Here is a 10,952-nt window from a genome sequence, read left to right as displayed (position 1 = left end):
GCTAACTACTCGAGCGAGTAGTGCCTTAGCCGAGTATCCTCCCGCTCGTCTGTAAAGATTCGGCTGCCGGCGCGGGTGACAGGTGAGTTGCGGCGGTGAGCAGGGGGAGCGGGGGGGGGGGGGGGGGAGAGAGGGAGAGAGAGATCTCCCCTCCGTTCCTACCCCCTCTCCCCCGCCGCTCCCCGTCCGCAGAGACGAGCAGGAGGATACTCGGCTAAGGCACTACTCGCTCGAGTAGTTAGCCTTAGCTAGTATACTCGCTCATCTCTACTAATGATGCATACTAGTGCACAGTGTGCATCAGATAGTCAGAGAAGCAGTGCGGCCATCATTGTTTTCCAAGACCAGAGGGTTGCTCTAATGCTCTGATGGTCCACCAACACAGTCAAGTTTCTCCTTTGATAATACACTGAAATATTTTGAAGGGTTGTATATAGCATGTGCTCACAATTATGTTAGGCTCAGTTCCAGGTTTCCATATCTCTGCTCCATTTTTGAAGGGGAGAAACTGAAATAAAATGGAAAAAAGACAAATCCGTTTTTTTTCTCCCATTGATTTCAATTGGGTTTCAAAAGAACGGAAAGCAAACAGAAAGGCTTTAGTTTGCTTCCATTTCGTTAGGATAGGAAAATACTAGTTTGCAGCAGCATTTTTCCATAAAAAAAATGGAAACGGAATAACAGCAAATAGAGGCCTTTCTGTTTTTTTTTACATTTTTAAACCCCATAAAAATCAATGGGAAAAAATACTAATACATGTTTTTCAGTTTTATTTCAATTTCCCTTTTCCAAAAATGGAGCAGGGAGATGGAAACCCTGAACTGAGCCGTAATGCAGGTGTGAATGCATCGACGTTTTGTTTAATGTACTGTATAAGGCTAATTTCAGATTAACGTACCTTTATCGCCTTATGCCGCCATTATAATCACAGTCGTATGACAGGACCAAACGAAACAACTGTTCTCCATGGGATTTCAGTGGTTTTGTTTTCACCAGCTCTTTTTCCACTTGTGTTTTGTACGGCTGGGAAAAGATAGGACCTGGCCTATCTTTCCCGCACGTAGTGAATACCATGTGCGGGAGAGATCGGGCAGACCGCTGACTTCCGGACTCTTCTTTCAAACTCCTGTGCTCTGGTGCAGTGTTTGAACTGCAGGAGATAGGGATGAAATCCCCCTTGTTCAGGTGCAGTTGCGCTCCGGACTGCCGAGCGTAGCTGCGCCTATGGCCGTGTGAATAAGCCCTAATAGATACAAATTATATCATTTAAATGTAACTGCTTACTATACCAAGTTCTAGCAAACTCTACTGGGTCTTGTAATAGCACAATATACTAGTTGTAAAAGAAATAACTCTGTAAGGCTGCCTTCACGCTGGTGTAAAAATCGTGCAAGATTTGTGCGTTGCAAGACGCACAAATATAAAACCCATTCTTTTGAATGGGTTCATTCACATTAGTGATGCTTTCCTGCATGGCACTGCAATGCAATGCTATGCAGGAAACAAATCGCAGTATGTCCTATCTTTCTGCAAGATCGCCCACTGTCAGCAGCGCCCGCCCGATTGGAAGCAATGGGCTAACTCCGTGATCCTCTGCCACGGCTGTGACAGCTACCACGGGGGATTCCCTTCATCCCCGCAGTGATGCGAGTCTGTTTTCACATGAAACAGGGGCTTTCACATGTTGGCAAGTGCAATATCGGGCCATGATTCACGGGCCAATATCGCACTCGCTGGTGTGAAGGAGCCCTAAGTCTGTATTCACGGGTGAATTTCATGCACAAGATCTACCTGATAGCAGTATGGACGGAACTGGCATGTGAATATAGCACATTGATTTCAATGTGTTAATTTACATGAGTGATTTTCTCTCTGACTGGTGGTCCAAGATAGCAAAGTCACAGCATCTCCCATTTTTGGGCGATTCTGTTCAGGAATCGCCCATTAGTTCCAATGGCAGGAAAAAAACTTCATAGCATTCACATGTAAATGTGAGTTTCATTTGAGTGCGATGTGATTTTTCAATTTTTACATTTGAAACAACATGCGATTTTCATGCGCGTGAAAATCGCAACAGCAACGATGTGATATGTTTTTCTCGCAAAACGCATCACAATCACAGGAAAAAAAAACCACTTGTGTACAAGTGTGACTCGGGACAGTATTGCATTTGCTAATGTAAATAGGCCGGCTTCACACGAGCGTTTGCGTATTTATGCACGCATGAGCGGAGCGTTTTTTTTGCAGAACAAATGTTGCTTTTTTGCATGCGCATCGGCTTATTTTTCTGTAAGCCATGTGCATTTGCGCTCGCAAACAAAGCAGTGATGCTGCCTGCCATTGAAATGGCTTATAAGTAGTGATGAGTGAGCATACTCGCTAAGGGCAATTGCTCGAGCGAGCATTGCCCTTAGCGAGTACCTTCCCGCTCGAGAGAAAAGGTTCGGCTGCCGGCGGCGGGCAGGGAGCTGCGGGGGAGAGCGGAGAGGAACGGAGGGGAGATCTCTCCCTCCCTCTCTCCCCCATGCTGACTGCCGCAACTCACCTGTCACCCGCGCCGGCACCCGAACCTTTTCACTCGAGCGGGCAGGTACTCGCTAAGGGCAATGCTCGCTCGAGCAATTGCCCTTAGCGAGTATGCTCGCTCATCTCTACTTATAAGGCCTCTCTCATACAAACGTCTTTTTACAGTGTTTTGCACTAAGCGCTGCGCTAAGCCTCCTTTCATTTCAGTTAGGCTCTTTCAGACAAGCGTTTTAGCACAGTGCTTATAACTCGTGCTGAAACGTACGCCGTAAGAATGGGGTGTGTTAAAAACAGCATTAAAAACGTTGTAAAATGCTGCAGGTTTTTTTTTCAGTCGCGCTGCAGGATTTGCGCGACTGAAATGCACAGGCAAAAAAGGGCGTTTAACATACAAAATTTGCATGCGTAAATACGCTTGTGTGAAGCCGGTCTAAGGGTGTATATACATGGGGGAATGATATATACAATATTACACTTGTAAACCTATAATTGCGATGCCTTTTGTGAGAAAAATGCATTGTTGCACTTGTGTTTTTCATGAGCATGAAAATTGCATGTTCTTTTAATGTACATTTAAGCATAATGCAACTTTTTAAAGCTCCCGTAGGAAATAATGGGTGATTCTTTAACAAGAACTGTCCAAAAATAGGACACACCATTATATCTCGGACCATGTTCCGAGAAAGAGGAAAAACAATTTAAAAGAAACACTCATGTGAATAAACAGATTTAAATTAAAAGTGTTCCCTCTATGTGTGAGTTCCATCCATATCGCAATCGGATGGCACTCTTGTATGAAAATTGCCTGTGTGAATACACCCCAAGTAGAACAGTGTATCTGAAACAGACATTATCTTGTAAATTATGTGTAGGGATTGTATCCTGCGTGTTTGCTATTTCAATCCTAATAATAATAATAATACTAATAATAATAATAAGTCTGATGTCAGTACAAAGAACTCCTCCTCTGGTGGAAACAGCGCCCCTAGCGTTCTTTTAAGGATTGGCAGCTCAGAAGAGCAGCTTTCTCCAGCAGCAGAAACCATTCTGTCCGTGTCCCTCCCATGCCTGCCTGCCTTCCCTTCTAGATCTACTGAGCTCATTGAGGTACAGTAAATCTACATTTACATACTAGCGATTGTTATGGTCGTGCATGCTATAGACACCGGCTATAAGCTTTGATTGCTGGAGACAGGCTGGAGATTGCAGGAGGCTACAATGGCAGGTCTGCTGCGTAGTCCTTTCATTCATTCTCCAGATGGCAGAGATGCTATGACGTGTTTGATGTCATAGGAGTAGTAGATGGCATAGGGTAGATCCAGACACCCCAAAACTTTTCTCTTATGGCACACAATGTAAATGAATGGGCATTGTAGCTTTGTCCTGCTATGTAGTGGGAGGCTCTTTGTTCTCTGCATAAGGAAGAATGAATTGTGATTTTTTTTTCCTGCCATGCCTGGCAGCAGTGTTCCTGGTTAAGTGTTGCAGTGCCAGGAGCATTCCTAGTATAAGATGTGAGATGATGTCATTCTCCATACATTCTCCATTGTACATCACTATAGCCTATTACACTGTATCTGGGTATCTAATGCACCCCTGTTAATGTTGCAGAAGGCTCTGAATGTGCAGATTAATCATAAGAATAAAACATGAATTAAATATAATTTCTCTTATTCCATGTGGGAAATCTTCATGTTTAGAAACAAGTGGAGAATGTACAAGTGGATAGGTTGAAAGAAAGCAGGAAGGGTAGCACAGGGCTTTGTTCTCTGTAATGACTTCATGGAAATGATGGACAGATACATGTATAAAACAGGGAGATTGATCATGCCAGCACTACATGCAATTGTGGTGATATTGGTGACAGTGGGAGTTTATTTCCTGTAGACAGAGAGGAGTGGCTTCCTTTACAATATCAGTGTAGAAAAGATAAAAAAACAAACAAAAAAAACACAACACAAATGTGTCAAATTAACAGTAAGTATTTAAGTTTAAAAGTGAGGCAGAATTCTATATGTTAGGACACTTAGTATCAAGTTGCCCCAATTGCATCCACCATTCCATGCACCTTTTTTCCTAAGAAACAGAAAGGTCCTGTTTTTAGGGAATCAAAAGGGTGGGATTCATTCCTCTAGCCCCCATGATTGGTCCTTTCTGGGCTATTAAGTGAATGCAATTCTGCCAAACAGTGCAGCTTATGCTAGGATATCATGTCCCCTTTAAAGGATCATTATTACTAGTTATTACCAGCATGTATTGTTGCTATTAGTATTATTTTTACGTTGTTCTTCAGATAAAATAATCACTTGGGAACGTACGGTATGGATGGCATATGGGATGGTACCTCAACCAAAATTAGGCATGCAAATGATGTGAAACCATAGGGTGCCCCTGCAGTCCAGTGTCTTTTGTTTGGTTTGACCCCCTGGTGTATAGCACAAAGTAGTTTATCCCTGTTGATCTATGATTTAAAGATCATCAATTGCAGGACAAAATCTGCAGGAATCTGTATGACACTATTTTGCAGTTGTTTGCACGCCACAGTATTTTTTTTAGCATATTTTAGTACAGTAATGTTGCAACTTTATGAAATAAGATACTTTTACATTACTATATGACCCTCTGTTGCATTGGCCTCAAAGGGATTTAAGAATAAACACTCTACTGCATATGGCATAAGAATAAGGGCCCTTCTACACTGAACGATAATCGCTCAGATTCTCGCCGGATTGCAGGAATCTGAACAAATCATTTAGTGTAATAGGCCTGTTTCACGTAAGGGATGTTTTGTGGCCTGAAAGAAGCCATTGGAAACCATGGGCTTCACATACAAGGGTTTTGTAGCGAGATTTTGTAGCCCGTGTGAACGAGGCCTAAATGCCATCAGCGACTGAACAGCAAAAATGTGTTCAGTTTCTGCAGGTATAAAAATCAAATGATGATCGACTTGTATTGTCATCTATGAACGACTGCCTGTTCACTGTGAAAGGAAGACGGTGGAAGAGATCTCCGGCCCCCCCTGCCTCCATTCATTGAGCGATCCTCACTCCTTTGTGAAAGCTCAGGAGTAGAGATGAGCGAGCATACTCGCTAAGACAAACTACTCGAGCGAGTAGTGCCTTATTCGAGTACCTGCCCGCTCGTCTCTAAAGATTCGGCTGCCGGCGGGGAAGAGCAGGGAGGAACGGAGGGGAGATCTCTCTCTCACTCTCTCCTCCCCACTCCCGCAACTCACCACTCACCCGCGTCGGCAGCTGAATCTTTAGAGACGAGTGGGCAGGTACTTGCTTAAGGCACTACTCGCTCGAGTAGTTTGCCTTAGCGATAATGCTCGCTCATCTCTACTCAGGAGCGATTATTGCTGGGACAACTGTCCCATCTTAAAGGACCCTAAAGCATATACCCACCATTAAAGTGACCCGGCACTACAACAGCACTGGTCCATGCTTAACCACTGGTCAAACATGTAACCGATCCAGCCAATCACCGGCTGCAGCAGGGATGTCAGTATGCCCATAGGATCGTTTCTCTATCTGTGGCTCTTTGTGTATTGCTTGTTTGATCATTCTTTCATGGTCAATGATTTAAATAGACTTGTAGGATTCTCTTTAGTATAAATGTGGCCTTTCAAGTAAGCCAATCATGAAATGAACGAAAGCGATCAGCCAACAAGTGAATAAATGCAGTTTGGTCAGCTGATCAGATCTTCGTACTGCCATAATTGTTTATATGATCATTCGTTCCCCAACTGTCTGAATCAGCTTGTGTAAAGGTTATTTAAATGAACAGCGATATATTTGATCAGCCCTTGGCACTTCGCTCATCTCAAGTTGTCCAAAGTGACCCTTAGGTTCACTGACAGCACTTATTTAGGGTGATCATTGTGTTTGTGTTTTCTGAAAGGGATTGCCCAAGGCTAGAAAAACCTAGCTACTTTCTTCCAAATATAGTGCCACCCTTATCTATGGGTTGTGTCTGGTATTGCAGCTCAGTTCCCATTCACTTTAATGGAGCTGAGCTGCAAAACCACACACAACCCTATAGACAAGGGTGGCGCTATGTTTGGAAGAAAGCAGCCAATTTTTTTCTAACCCTGGACAACCCCTTTAAAAAGGACCTGTTATTTGTCTTTGTCAACAGGGCTGGCTGTATAGCCCTGCAGATACAGCCCCATTGACTCTTTGGCTACTTGTGTTTCTTGATACTCACCTCCATTCTATAGGGGCTCTTCTCAGATCTGGCTGCCAGCACTGTTAGTGTGTCAAATTGGCGGTTTAATCTGCTCACTGTCAATGGGTGACGTCAGTGAACATATTTGAAAACCCCAACCACATGAATTTACAGTAAATTGCCACAAAGTTTCAGCATAAATATTTTCCTATTTTCAGTACACACATCTGTGAGAATTCACGGACATTTAAACATATACTTATTCTTCATTTAGTGAGTGCTGAGTAATGAACTGCCATATAGGAAATTTGTCAGTCTGGCCCAAGTCCAAGAGATGCTTGATATATGGGAGAGAATATCCCAGTGGTGAATTTCGTTAGGTAGAGCACTACAACCCGAACCAATATTGGATTTAGTAAGAAAATGTAACTGCATCTCTTCGGGCTTATTCACACAGATGCCTTTGTGAAGCGTATTGTGCACACAAAATTTGCATGTGTAGCACGGATTTAATGGAACCCATTGATTTCAATGGCTTTGTACTCGAAACACATCGCCCATTGTTTTCAATGGGACAGTAAAACATATTGCATGGCGTGCAATGCGCATGCGAGTGTGATGTCTCCCATTAAAAACAATGGGAAACACTTGACGATCCTGCCACACCAGAGGATCGCTAATTTACTGAAGTAATAGTAGGCGTTTTTGCCATAAAAACGCCTTGCGTCATTTTGAAAATGCACGTTGGTGACCGCGATATCGGGCTCGAGTTTCTCAATATCGCGCTCACCGGTGTGTCAGTAGCCTGGGGGTATGTTCACACATGGCATATAAGCTTTATATTTTCCGCCACATATTTGCATTCTGAAAATATGCAATGTATTTTAAGACAAGCAATGAGGATGGGATTTCAAGAAATCTTATCCACATGCTGCAGAAAACAATCTGCGGTGTTAAATGACCTGTGATGTGGACTTGTTGCAGATTTTCCCAATTGATTTGGGAATGGAGGAGTAAAATCTGCAACAAATCCCAGTTGTTGTAGATTTTGCTGTGGATCTCAGCAAAATCTGTAGGCAGGGGGACTTAAAAAAAACAATTACTCATTGTCTCCTCCACGTTCCCATGCAGAGGCTCGCCGCTATCTGCTTCCTAGCTCGCAGTGATGACGTGTTGTATCGACACGTGACCGCTGCAGGGAATGAAGGAATATGGATCCGAAACCTGGTAATACCACCAGCGGAGAGAACCGGGGCCATTTTCCATGTCTCCTGTTGTTGCCAGGCCTGGTTCTCTCCATTACTGGTATCACCAGCTCTAATGGGATCCATATACCTTCCACCCCAAGAGTGATGTCCTACCCAGCTTGTCTAATGAAGGTGTTTCACCCCAAATCGCATATTTTATGTGTTTTTTTAAATCCATTTAATAAAAGAGAACTTGGATATTACGCCCTACCATCTCACTACCTTTACTGGAGAGTTGTGCCAAGATACCATTTTTTTTTTGGGTCCTCACATATCTAGCGTGCCCACCGTTCGTGGGTTTTTCTGCTTGGTAGCACCTCCATTTTCTATCTGATTTTTGCAACACTCTCTAAGGCCGCCTGCACACGAGTAGAATCGCACCGCGAATCAACAGCAAGTTCTGTTTGTTACATGCTATAGAAAAACGCTTCCTCCTGCACACTCGTGGAATCGAATTGTGGTTTTTGCGAGGGGAGGAAAAATTGCAACAGGTTCCATTTTTGTACGGATTCCCCAGTACAAATAAAAGAAGAAAAAGTCACGTACGCGCAGATACCGGCTTCTGTCAGGGTCGGGTTCGACTGTGGGCTCCCGCATACGAAACCGACACGTTCGTGTGCAGGCGGCCTAAGGTTTTTAGGTTCTCGATATTCATCTGCGACCCGAGCCTCGGATGCCATTGGGTTTGCTCCACCCCTTTTCTTCCACATTACAACTGTACGTAATCAGTTCTTGCCTCCATATTTGCTGTTATTGGTTTTATTTTCTACTGCACAGATGCAATAAAACATGCTACGAATACCGAGGCAAAAACGGAAAAAATAGTTTGTGCTGTTTCTAAAAACCGGCCATGTGAATAGATGCTTAGATTTATATTAGCTCCGTATTACGGTCCGCAAAACACGGACCAATTATGGAGTTAAAATACGATCGTCTTAAGTGGCCTTAATCCAAGGAAGACCGCGCCAGAATGTGTTTTAAGTATGGATTTCTGTCACAGATTTACATTGAAAGCTACCATGGATTAGCCTCCTTAAATACGGCTAATCCGCATGAGAAAAACCTGACATGGAATCCGCATTAAGAAATGATGCTTCGCTTCCTTTTTTGGCGGTTTTATATTATAAAAAGGTAAAATAATATAAAGGCAGCCACATGGCAAACAGTCACATTAGTCCTTTTATTGTTCAATGAGCTGTTAAGAATGGAAGCTGCAATCTGCTTTCTGGCTTCCTTTGCACATAAGGTGTCTTTATCTTCACTAATGTCCGGCCTGCTACAGTAGTGCAGCCTGGAAACACAGCATGGAGCAGCTTACTGCGAGCCTAGGCGCCATACTGGCTGCCAGGCCGGCACTACCGAGCCCCTAGCAACAGTAACCATGGTGAGGCCGAGCTTCTCTGTGCAGGGAGTGAGTTCCTCCCCGCGCAGCCAATAGGCGCTGTGTTTAGGGTGACGTCACGGCCAGTAGCAGAAGGCGCTGATGACGTGGTTCCCGGGCACAGCATGGTAGCCCCGCGCTTCCCCTGCATTCTATAGGGCAGATGGGCACCCTGGCTGGCGATATATCACGACACTGGCGCTATAGGGGATACTGAAACAGTGAGTCGGAGAGAACGTGTGCAGTAAAGGCGGGTGCGCCGTGCAATATGTAGGCCGGGAAGGACAAAGGGACGGCGGGGGTACTGAGCACTACATGCATACATGGCTGCTACATGTTACCCGTGCACTATTGTTTATGTCATGTGACACAGTGCAGGCTCTTCTAATCTGCTCTCTGTTATCAGCCAATTCGCCTTTCTCCTAGAGGTTGGGCCATGTTCACAGGTTGGGAATACACTGGGGGTTTTCTGCTGCGAATTTGCGTGCGACATATCCTGATCGTACTAGCAAAAATCCGTAACGTAAATTGACCGGTAGTGCGAATTCTAAGGGGGTTTCCATAGGGGGAAAAAATTGACTAAAAGCGCACGGTGTTATATTAACAAAAGCGACTAACTTGCATGTGTTGCGCAATTAACCCTTTAGTAACACGACCCATTTTGGGCCCAAGGGCACTGATTTCCCCCCCCCCCCTTTTCTTTTTTTCTTTTTTGGATTTTTGTCTCCACTTTTTAGAAGCCACGACTTTCCCCATCACCATGACCGTATGAGGGCTTGTATGTTTCGTGACGAGCCGTAGTTTCGTTGGTACCGGTTTTTACATAAATATAATGTAAAATTTCTGTTACTTTTTTTTTTTCCTTTGGAAACGGAGGGAGAAAAAACACCTCGATTCTGCAAATAGTTTTGTGTTTTTCTGTAGAGCGTTAGGGTGTAATTTCATCACATAATACGCAGGGGGTGGAGTCAATGATAGTTCATTTATTTTCCTTGACCCACTTGCGCTAGTGGTTTTTATTGCGTATAATACGCATGTTAAAAAAAACCCAGTATGTTCTGTTTTACAGTGTATTACGCGCCATAGAGCAACATTGTTCTTCATGGGCGCGTGATAAATGCTGTACGTATGCAATTACATTTACCGTGTTTATACGCAATGTCGCTAAGCAACAGAGCGGACATTTTAGAAAAAGTTAGACTGCGCATGATAGCCTGCAGGAGATAATCTGCCATATGCAGTGATACGCCTGCTCCCCGCCGATACAACGCTGCGTTGTGCATGCAGCGGTCTACACATGCGCTGATGTGAGCCGGCCCTCAGTCATCATAAATAACATGATAAAGAAAAATTTTCTGCGTATTTGTACAATTAAAACCCTACCAAAATGTATATATTTTTATGTTTTTCCACAACACCGCTGCATTCAGTCCTGGAACTTTTCAATTTTTTTTCCATGAAGGCTCACCCCTGTCCACAGGCGTTGCGAAGTCTTGCGGCAGATCTCCGCCCCGGGAGCAGGAGCCTCACACGAATCTCCGCCGGTCAGCCTAATCTGATAGATGGGCTGGCCGCGGAGAATGGGGGCAATTCTCAGCATGCTGCGAATTGCCGGCCGTGAGCGGAGA

At 44.1% G+C, this 10,952-nt stretch overlaps 1 protein-coding gene across 8 annotated transcripts in view; it reads left to right on the top strand.

Annotated features, from left to right (window-relative positions):
- Positions 1-3,548: 3,548 nt before the first annotated feature.
- The window catches only part of TP53BP1 (tumor protein p53 binding protein 1), a 99,223-nt gene continuing 91,819 nt past the window's right edge, over positions 3,549-10,952 (top strand). For 7 of the 8 annotated variants that reach the window (XM_066592702.1, XM_066592698.1, XM_066592699.1 and 4 more), the window contains exon 1: positions 9,421-9,545. The gene's annotated coding sequence lies outside the window, so the exon portion shown is untranslated. Of the gene's footprint in view, positions 3,634-9,420; positions 9,546-10,952 lie in introns of those variants that run through there. The other variant, XM_066592696.1, reaches the window with a different exon arrangement.

Source organism: Eleutherodactylus coqui, chromosome 2, assembly GCF_035609145.1.
Source record: "Eleutherodactylus coqui strain aEleCoq1 chromosome 2, aEleCoq1.hap1, whole genome shotgun sequence".
NCBI lineage: Eukaryota > Metazoa > Chordata > Amphibia > Anura > Eleutherodactylidae > Eleutherodactylus > Eleutherodactylus coqui.
The sequence above is the reverse complement of the archived record's forward strand: the minus strand, read 5'-3'. Positions and strand labels throughout refer to the sequence as shown.